This window comes from Equus caballus, chromosome 7 (assembly GCF_041296265.1).
Source record: "Equus caballus isolate H_3958 breed thoroughbred chromosome 7, TB-T2T, whole genome shotgun sequence".
Lineage (NCBI taxonomy): Eukaryota > Metazoa > Chordata > Mammalia > Perissodactyla > Equidae > Equus > Equus caballus.
In genome coordinates, this window is record NC_091690.1 from 53248273 (window position 1) to 53258676 (window position 10404).

A 10404-nucleotide genomic window follows, 5' to 3' on the forward strand; every position below is an offset into this window, starting at 1 on the left:
GGGGGCTGAAGTCAGTCATGCAGGTGCTACACGGCCACGTAACTGACCTCCAATAAAAAACCTGGATGCCAAAGCTCAGGTGCTACAGACTGAATGTTTGTGCCCCTACCCCATTCATATACTGAAACCTAATCCCCAAAGTGATGGTATTTGGAGGTGAAGCCTTTGAGAGTCGATTAGGTCCCTTATGCAAAAGGGATTAGTACCCTTATAAAAGAGACCCCAGATAGCTCCCTTGTCCCTTCTGCCATGTGAGGATGCAGAAAGAAGACCATCATCTACTAATCAGAACGTGAGTCCTCACCAGACACCAAATCTGCTGATGCCTTGATCTTGGTGTTCACAGCCTCCAGAACTGTGAGAAATTTCCGTCGTTTGTAAGCCACCCAATCCGTGATATTTTTGTTACAGCAGCCCACCGACCAGACTAATGCATGATGGGCTTCCTTGGTTGGCAACATTTTACATGTGATGTTACACATTGTTACTAGGAGGATTAAGCAATGCCCTGTGACTGCACTAGGAGAGGACACCTGGAAGCTTGTGCCTGGTTTGTTCTGGAATTAGTCTCCTGTGTCTTTTCCCTTTGCTGATTCTAACCTGCAGCCTTTTGTGGTAATAAACCATAACCATGGGTTTAACAGCAACGAATCCTGTGAGTCCCTCTAGTGAATTGCTGAGTATGAGGGTGGTCTTGAGGACCCCCAACACAAACGGTTTATCAAATTCAGGTATCTCTGACAGATGCCAGCATCAGAAGCCCTAGTAACTAATGGCCATCAAAGGTGGTCCAGAGAGTCCAGGCGGCTTTAGAAGAGGTTTCCAAAGTCTTTACAGTGAAGGAGTCTCTGAGGACACTAATGGGAGTGCCTATTGATTTTAATTTGAAAGTAAAACTTGTAAATGAGGCATATGGTGACAGCACAACCCAAAAAGGACTACAAGATGTCAGACTTAAGTGTCCTTAATAAGTGTGTCAAATGAATCTCCGTGCAGGAGGAGATCATCAATGTAAAGCCACATAGCCCAAGTTGCCTTTCTTCAAGTCCTTTCACAGGCTTATGCCTTCATTCATTATGCATATATTTATGAAGGGCCTTCTCTTTGCTACATAATACACTAGGCACTGAGCAGAGAGCAGTGAACTATACAGAAAATGCCCCATGCCTTAGGTGTCTCACATGCCAAAGGGCTAAGCAGATGATAAACACATAAATTTGTATTATATTAGTTGGTGGTAAGTGCTATGGAAAAAAGTAGATGAATGGATAAGGAATATTATCCCCTACCTCCCCCACCACACACACATATACCCAAACATGTTTCTTTACAAACTCAAGACTAGTTCCGGGCAAGACAATGACAGGCTAGGAAAATTGCCATTTCAGAAAACTCTTGAAAACTGACATCTGCCTTGTCTAAAAAGTGATACTCAACTTTTGATTCAAAGCACTAGAATAGTACCATGGTTCACAAAACAAACTCAGAATACATTGCAAATGCTGGTCTATTCCAGCAGGGGATCAGCTTAGAAACACTCAAATAAGAGATCTGACACTCTCCCGTAGATCCTATCAGAGAGCATAAGATGTATGGAGCGGGTGGAGTGCTCAAACAGACTTTGCCAAAGTTTATCTATTTCATAATTTTTCTAAAAAATTCACATCTTAGTACTATTCATCAGTTCTACTTTTTTCCACTGAATTTTGCCTTTATTTTTATTCCTCCCTTACTTATGCTTTATGTTCATTTTCCTGATCTCTTTCAAACATTTGGAAATTATAGCTGAGTTCATTTTTTAAATATTTTATTGAAGTACACATTCAAACAAGTATAGAATTACAAATGTATAGTGTATTATCACGAATTTCTATACCCCTGAAGCACTCATTATGCCTCATCTAAGTCATTACTCCGCTCCTCTCTCAAATGGAAGCACCATTCTGACTTCTAACACTATAGATTAATTTGGCTTGTTTTTGTTCCTTAACACAGGATGGAACCAAACCTGGGCCCTCTGATATATCCCACGTGCAGGAGGAGGAGTGGCCTCACATGTCCTCAGTCTCTTGCCAGATGCCATGGTGCTGGAGGATGTCACCCCTCCTGCAGACCCTTGACTACCTAGGAAGCCACTTGGGACCAACTGAGTGAAAAGCAATGAGAATTCATGGCATTCTATGCTGATGGCACTACTAACCATCATATGTGATAGAGCCTCATAGAATGTTGCTGTTTTCCATCCTTTAGCCATGATGTTTCTAATAAAGGATGGGACCCCAAAAAACAACACTCTTGGCCAAACTTCAGGCAGTACAATAGTTATCATAAACTATTGGACCATTACCTAAAAATATAAATCAAAATCACACATCTCTACATATAACTACAACCACAATACAAGGATTTGCCTGGATATTCCTTATTCCCTTTGGTGTTACAGACATTTACTGGTAGTAACCAAGACACATTTCACTGCTTAGAATATACAACGCTGGGTTCTTGCAAAAGGCATTCAATATAACTTTCACATCCCCTATAGGTACAGATAACCGGATTAACTGAGACACATAATGGTCTCCTGAACAAATCCTGTTCAGATTCCAGTCCAACAAATAAACCCTTAAAGTTCTCTATTTTGCCCCAGGCCTTAAACTCTATCTATAAGTTTTTAATCTTGCCCCATCCCATAAGGGCTGGAAGCCAGATCGAAGGGGCATACTCTCCTGGGACCTACTAACCATTGATTGTCCCAAAGACCAGGCAACTGTTTATCTTATAAGGGACCCATTTGAACATAAGCTTCCATCAAAAAACAAAAACCCTGTCAAGTACAGCTGCACACTATTCTGGCAACAGTGGACTTATTATTGGTCTCGTTGCTTTCACTGGTTTATAATCCAGAGGCTCAAACTCTCCAAATAAGCCATTGTTTCAACTAAACATGGCAAATGCGGGGCTGGGCCTGTGGCAGAGTGGTTAAGTTCGCACGTTCCGCTTGGGCAGCCCAGGGTTTCGTCGGTTCGGATCCTGGGTGCAGACACGGCACCACTCATCTAAGCCATGCTGAGGTGGCATCCCACATGCCACAACTAGAAGGACCCACAACTAAAAATATACAACTCTGTACCGGTTGGCCTTGGGGAGAAAAAGGAAAAGTAAAATCTTTAAAAAATACATAAGTAAATAAAAGTAAACATGGCAAACGCTGAGATCCACATCAACTGGAGTGGGTATCCACTAGAAAAGGATATTCTAGTTCCACACCTCAGCAACATCACCCTGGCCCAGGAGCTCATTGCTGGAGATGACATCACCTCAGATGACATCACTCTAGCCCAAGATCTCTCCACTGGGGATGGCTTCACCCTGACACTAAAACTTCTGCCCTCGCAACCCCATGGAGTGCTTTTTCTAAAGCACAAATTGAATGTAGGACAGTTTTTATTTTCTTCCTTCGATATTGGGGATTCTATTATGATTCTAAATTCCCTGTCTGCTTAGCCCATGATCAAGGTATATTCCTTGCTCTCTGCCAAAACATACGCACCTACACTCCCATGCCTACAGGGCAATCTAGTAGAGGTTACTAGTATCTATATCATTCCAAAAATTAATAGACTGTATGATTTCAAGTATATGACATTCTGGAAAAGGCAAAAGTATGGAAACAGTAAAAATATCAGTGGTTGTCAAGAGTTGGGGGGTTGGCGGGAGAATAGGCAGAGCACAGAGGATTTTTAGCACAGTGAAGATACTCTGTATGATGCCATAATGATGGACTGGATACATGTCATTATACATTTGTCCAAATCTATAGAATGTACACCAAAGAGTGAACCATAATGTCATCTGTAGACTTTAGGTGTTTATGATATGTCAATGTTGGTTTATTAGTTGTAACAAGCATACCACTCCGGTGGGGGATGTTGATAATGGGAGAGGATGGGGGAGGTGAGGAGAGCAGGTATTATATGGGAACTTTTTGTACTTTCCCCCGAATTTTGCTGTGAACCTAAAACTGCTTTAAAAACAAAGTTTTAATTTAAAAAAAGAAGAAAAAATTAGTGGAGATTATTACTTTCCCCAGGAAGCACTTGCCTGATATTAGTCAACCCCTCGACGTCCTGGGGAGAGGACCACCCATTCCCTGATGCCTTCTCCTACTGACCCCTCCAACTTTTCATCATGACCTCCTGCCTTGAGACGATAATCACTCCTCCCTCTTGGTTACACACAATACCACTAATCTTCACATATACTTTACAAACTTACCAGTTCATACCCTCCAACAAAACTGCCAGACGTGCCACCCTGATCTGAGCAAATTTCTAAAACATGTTACAACTCCACCAAGATATTGTTAGGGACCACAAAAAATTTTAGATTTATTTTCTTGATTAATGCCATATAAATGGGAAACTTAATTAGGGGCTGGCCTACAAGGACTCCTTGTGCTTCTACTTGTGTTCCTCCTTTCTACTATCATGGTAAAATGCTCTCTGTGTTGTTTAGGAAAACTTAGGCCCTAGTCTCTAAGAGTCTCCACTATCATCACCCCAAAGTTACTATCATATCAAAATATCAGCATACTGATTGTATTGTACACGTACACATCTTTTTTTCTATAGAGTACAAGTTTTCGACATCTGAAAAAGAAACCTTTTTGGTTTTTTTTTGAGGAAGATTAGCCCTGAGCTAACGTCTGCTGCCAATTCTCCTTTTTTTTTACTGAGGAAGACTGGCCTTGAGCTAACATCCGTGCCCACCTTCCTCTATTTTATACGTGGGACGCCTCCTCAGCATGGCCTGGTGAGTGGTGCCACGTCTGCACCCGGGATCTGAACCGACGAACCCTGGGCTGCCAAAGCGGAACGTGCGACTTAACCACTGTGCCACCAGGCTGGCCCCAGGAGCACAACTTTGATATGCAAACCAATCACTCCAGGGCCATACTATCTCTATCTGACCCACACACCATAGGAGCCATACACCGTAGGAGGCAATATTCCTCTGCCTTAATCATCCCAGGGCCAAAGAGTAGGCAACTAGAGACCACGCCTATAGTCCAAAGCCTGCCAAAATTATTCAAACTAGCCAATCCTGGCTGTTTTCTCTGCCTTACCTTTCCCGTGGAAATTCCCATTAAGGCAGTGGCCTAAACCTTTTCCTAGCTGCTGCTTCTTCTGCATCCTGACCACCCTGGTATTTTTCTATATGAACCTGCATAGTATGCCTTGCCTCTTGTCTCTAGGACCTGTGAGTACCTTTGTTTCTTCCTGAGCCTCTCCTGTCTCCTCTTGTGGCAGCACCTGACTGACGAACTCATAAAAGAATACATGACAGAGTTACTACTGCTTTCTTATTCACTAAGAAACTTTGTTCTCTAAAATCAGAGACTATCAGAAATTCACTGCTTGAAATTATATCAGAAAGACTGAAACATCCCAATTTCACCTGGAGGATCTATGTCATTATTTCGACACTGAGAAAGAGGAGTCTAGATTTAAAACCCAGGTGCTGAGCTTCAAATAAAGGGTTTCTGGACACAACATTCCACATCTATCTTAATTTTATCATTTCCAGAGAAATGGGATCCTGGGTTGTTTGGAGTGCAGACTTGATGTCAATCCCTTTATACAGTCCTGCTTTGCTTTGAGACTATCAAAACATTGCTTCATTCCAATTTAAACACCACCCTTCCTCAGAATCCACTAAGTATCCACTTTGCTTTATTCAGCTGAGACACCCACTGTTCCTCTGCTGTGCAGTCTCCCTCATTGCAATGAGTAAAAAAATCTGATTTTCTTGGACTACAGTTTTGTTCCTAGTTTTGTCAGGCTGCTTTGGCTAGGATAATTGGAAGCAACACAAATTCTATTCATAGGAGACAGGGTGAATAAACTATCATATATGCACTAATGAAGGGCTCTGTAGCCAGAAAAAAGGGTAAGGAAGATCACTACAACCGGGTATAGATTAATTTCCAGTATATAGTGTTAAATGGGGAAAAAAAGTACCTTCATGTGAAGATAACCTGAATACACACACACACACACACACACACACACACACACACGGTGGTTATGTCACCCAGGGAAGTCCCTAAAACATTTCCATATCAAAAACAAAGCACAGCTTTGGGAACCAAGGTAGAACAATGCCAGGAGGCCAGATAGCAGAACCAGTCCAAACCAGAAAGGTCCAAGATGGTGATGGGGTGCCGTGTGCAAAAGCTGCCCTGTGCAAGAAGAGACGATCTGAGGATGCCTCATGCCCCCACCCAGAGTGATGATGCAGAGACCCCCTCCCCCTTCACATGCCATAAGAACCCTGCTCACCTTCCCTTCCAGAAGGTGCTTAAGAGCACGGGCTTTGCCTCCTCCATTCACTGATCAATGAATAACGTTTCTGCTCTGCTATTCTGAACCTGGTCCCATTCTGTTGCCACAAGTGGCTCCCACTTGCGGGTCATTGGTCCCTTAGGGCTTGGTGACAATTATTTCTGAGAAACACTGAACGGTTACACTACAAACTAATAGATGAAAACGGCTAGCTACTAGTGGTTATGTGAGACTTCTGAATTACCTTTTTATATGGTTTTGCCTTTGAACCATGAAAAAGTTTTAAAAACTTAAATAACAAGTTTATTCAAAAAGGAAGCAAACCTTAATGTTAAATGTAAACAGAAATGAATGTAACAGTGTATCAAATTGATAGCATAACCCATAACTTTGCAGAGAAAAGACTTAAGAGTTCATACAAATATTTGAGCACAGTATTCTGCACTTTATATCCTTAATATAAACCTGTAAGGACAAAAAGAAATGCAAAGAAACTCAATACTTTACTGAACAAGTCTACAGTTGGTAGTAATATTGATTTTATAATTTTTTAAACTACTGTACACAGACTGTAGAATAAAAAAATATATTAATGCTATTAGGAACCAAGTTTTTATTACAAGAGAAAAGAGATACAACTATAAAATAAGAGAAAGAAAAAAAGCATATAATATTAAACTAGTACTGGGAATATGAATATGGACTTATAATGTAAGAAAATATATATTTTAGATACCTACCGAAAGGCTTAGACAATTATACCCTAGTACAGTAGCACTGAGCCCATGTATCACATAGACCTTGGTGTCTAAAAGGAAATAGGCTTTTTGGAGAAATCATTGATTCCAGGTCTGTAACAGGAAAGTATAAGTTGTGATACTCCAAAAAGAAAAACGTATAAAGGCCAGGGGAGGTGGGGAAGGAAAGCTCCTCCTCACAGAAGACTGCTAGCTCAATAATGGAGAAGGAATTAGAAAACTTACACAGAATAGGGGCCAACCCCAGTGGACTACTGGTTAAGTTAGGCACACTCTGCTTTGGTGACCCAGGTTTGGTTCCTTGGTACGGACCTACACGACTCATCTGTCAGTGGCCATGCTGTGGCAGTGGCTCACATACCAAAAAAAAGAGGAAGACTGGCAGTGGATGTTAGTTCAGGGCAAATCTTCCTCAGGAAAAAAACATTAGAATTAGAAAAACTACCATTTTGTAACCCCCCAATGTAAAAATAGGTTAAGGTGAAGATCAACAAGTGATGCTAAAACCACTGTTGAAAGGCTGTTGCAGAACAGATTATTGTTGTTAAAGTATCACTCACAGATCATCGAAAAGAAAAACGTGACTATGAAAGAAAAGGCACCTTGACCAAATGCTTAGCATCACTAATAAATATGGGACAACTTTCATTTATCTGCCTCCTGACACATAATGATGGCATACAATATGAAGTACACATCACCTAGGAAATTTTGAAGTCTAAATCTGGACAAGCTCTATGTTGCTACTGTGAACAGGAAATGTGGCCAGTGCAACTGAGAAACTGAATTCCTAATTTTACTTACTTTTGACAAATAAAAATGGCAAGTAATAGGATATATTGGAGTATATGAGGAAGCCATTTGGTGTAAACCTAATTCGGCCTGACCTTATCTTTCCAAAAGGGCCTGACCGAGGCCATGGAGCACGCATTGTATATCTGCTTTAGAGATTCCCTCTGGCAAGAACAAAGGCCCTTGAGATAAAGGTGCAACTTCCCTCCCCCTCCCAACATTGGCATTTCCTTAAGGATTAAGCATCTTTCCTTAGGCTAGGAACTGATTGCTGCGCTCACCTGTGACCACCCAGCCCAAGACAATAGGCTTGCCTCCTGCTATGCCCTCTGAGATAGCAGACTCACTACCTGCTGAGTCCATCAAGCGCTGTGCCAACAGGGCAATCTTGTGACTATTGTGGGAGGGACCTTTCAATCATATGTGAAACATCCTGTTTGGGGGTATATAACCACTCTGTACACCTCACTTCTTTGGTGCCCTTTCTTCCTTCGGGAAGAAAGGCCTTGGGCCATGGTCCTCAGATTTTAGCTCAGAATAAACTCTCCCAAATTTTCATTTATAGATTGGTTATGGATTATTTTCGTTGACACTTTTAATTAACTTAAGTTTAGAAATAAAATTGATTCAGTTTCTAAAATCCTTTTGAGTATGTTTGGAACAATCTGGGTTTGTAAACCTACCTTGTCAACAGTAAATTTTATGAAATCTAAATACAGATCAAGCATTTCCAATGAAAATTTAGCACCCTCACTGAGATGTGTCGTAACTGTAAAATACACACTCAATCCCAATGAATTCGTACAAAAGAAATGCAAAATTTCCCATTAGTAATTTTTATATTGACCACATTAGTCATTAATTTCACTAATAATGTTCTATAGATAACTGGATATGTTGGGTTAAATAAGATATATTATTCAAAATAATTTCACGTGTACATTTGTAATTTTTCTAAATTGGGTGCTAAAAAACTTTTGTTACATCTGTACCTTGCATTATATTTGCATTTAGACAGTACTGCTCTAGACTCAATGTCCATTTTACAAGAAATACAAGAGACAGACAAATTAAGTCAACAAAATCCTGGGAAAACAACATCATATCAGAACGCCAATATTTTACAATATAACTCTCCTGGAATCTTCAGGAACCAAAATTAAATTTCAAAACTGCAGGCGAATGTTTTAGGCGAATCAGACTAAAGAAATTAAAGACGAAATGTATTGCATGCAAATCTTTAGATTCTAGTCCCCAAAAAACCAACTATAAAGACAACTATAATAGACATTACTGGAAAACTGGAGAAGTTAGATTTTCTTGGGTGGGACAATGGAATTCTGTTTTGTTTTAGTGGGAGACTGTCCTCATCCTTAGGAGGTGCATGTTTAAGATGAATGGGTGAAGTGAATGTCTGCAATTTACCATTAAGTAATTCATCATAACAACATCCTTACAACAAGAGACAAAAGAGACAAAATCTTAACAATTAGTGAATCTAGATGAAGGGGTCATGGATGTTCGTTTGATTGCCGCTACAGATTTTCTTTAGATAAGAATTTCAAAACGAATACCTGGGAGAAAAATCCATGCGTCAAAACTCATCTTACTCACGGTAAATTCAATTACCCACGTCTGTGGCTAACAGACATGAGCCTGCATCGTCTTTCTTCCTAGAGACGCCTGTATCTTGAAGCTTTGGGGATTTACAGGGCTCTGACGGGGTAAATTTTATATTTATATGAATTCATTCACTGGTGCACTTAAATACAGAGCGCTCCCTAGTACCTGCAAAGCTTTCTCTTTCCACTGGAATATAAACTTACCAGACTCCCATAACCGACACCCACAGCCGGAGCAACTCCGCCTAGTGCTCCCCGGGACCCGAGAGAACTGCGGGCTGGCGGGGACAAGGGGGCGCTGGGCCCGGGTCACTGTGACGCGAACGACGGAGATGCTTGTCTTTCGCGAGAAAGGACCCGCAGGTTGCTCTGGAGGCCTCCGAAAAGGGGAGGCCGGCGGGGTTACAGGCCTCCTCCTCCCGGGGCTGCTGCCTCGGCTCCACCGGGCTGAGCGAGCTGGTGCTTTCGGAGGAAGGGTGGCTGCCGCGTCCGCGCCCAGGCCGGCGCACTTTGACCCCGCGCCTCCCCTTTGGGTCTGTCTGGCTCCACGCTCCCAGATGCGACAATTTCACCCCCTTCGCGGGCGGGAGCGCGCAGCTAAGATGGCCGCCGCCTCGCGCACGCGCACCGTCGGCCTCCAGAAACAGCCTAAAGGGCGGGACCTCAGAAATCCTGCAGACGCTTCTTGCATCCTAGAGCAGGGGAGAAACGTAGTGGGGTGCTGGGTCCAGACCCGGAGGCCGGGCTGTGGCCGAGGGCCGGCGCGGTGGTTTATTTTCCTCCCTAGCCTGTGCCTCTTACACGTCTTGCACGAATAGCAATTGCTTTCAAATTTTGTGCATATTTGAATGCACAAATGCATTCAACTCTTCATTGCACAACGGTTGC

The 10404-nt window shown here is 42.1% G+C and overlaps 1 protein-coding gene across 6 annotated transcripts in view; it reads right to left on the reverse strand.

Moving 5' to 3' along the window:
• The window catches only part of ZNF177 (zinc finger protein 177), a 33772-nt gene extending 23649 nt beyond the window's left edge, over positions 1–10123 (reverse strand). For 3 of the 6 annotated variants that reach the window (XM_070274151.1, XM_070274149.1, XM_023645497.2), the window contains exon 1: positions 9721–10123. The gene's annotated coding sequence lies outside the window, so the exon portion shown is untranslated. The remainder of the gene's footprint in view (positions 1–9720) is intronic. The other 3 variants (XM_070274152.1, XM_070274150.1, XM_070274148.1) reach the window with 1 other exon arrangement.
• Positions 10124–10404: the final 281 nt, after the last annotated feature.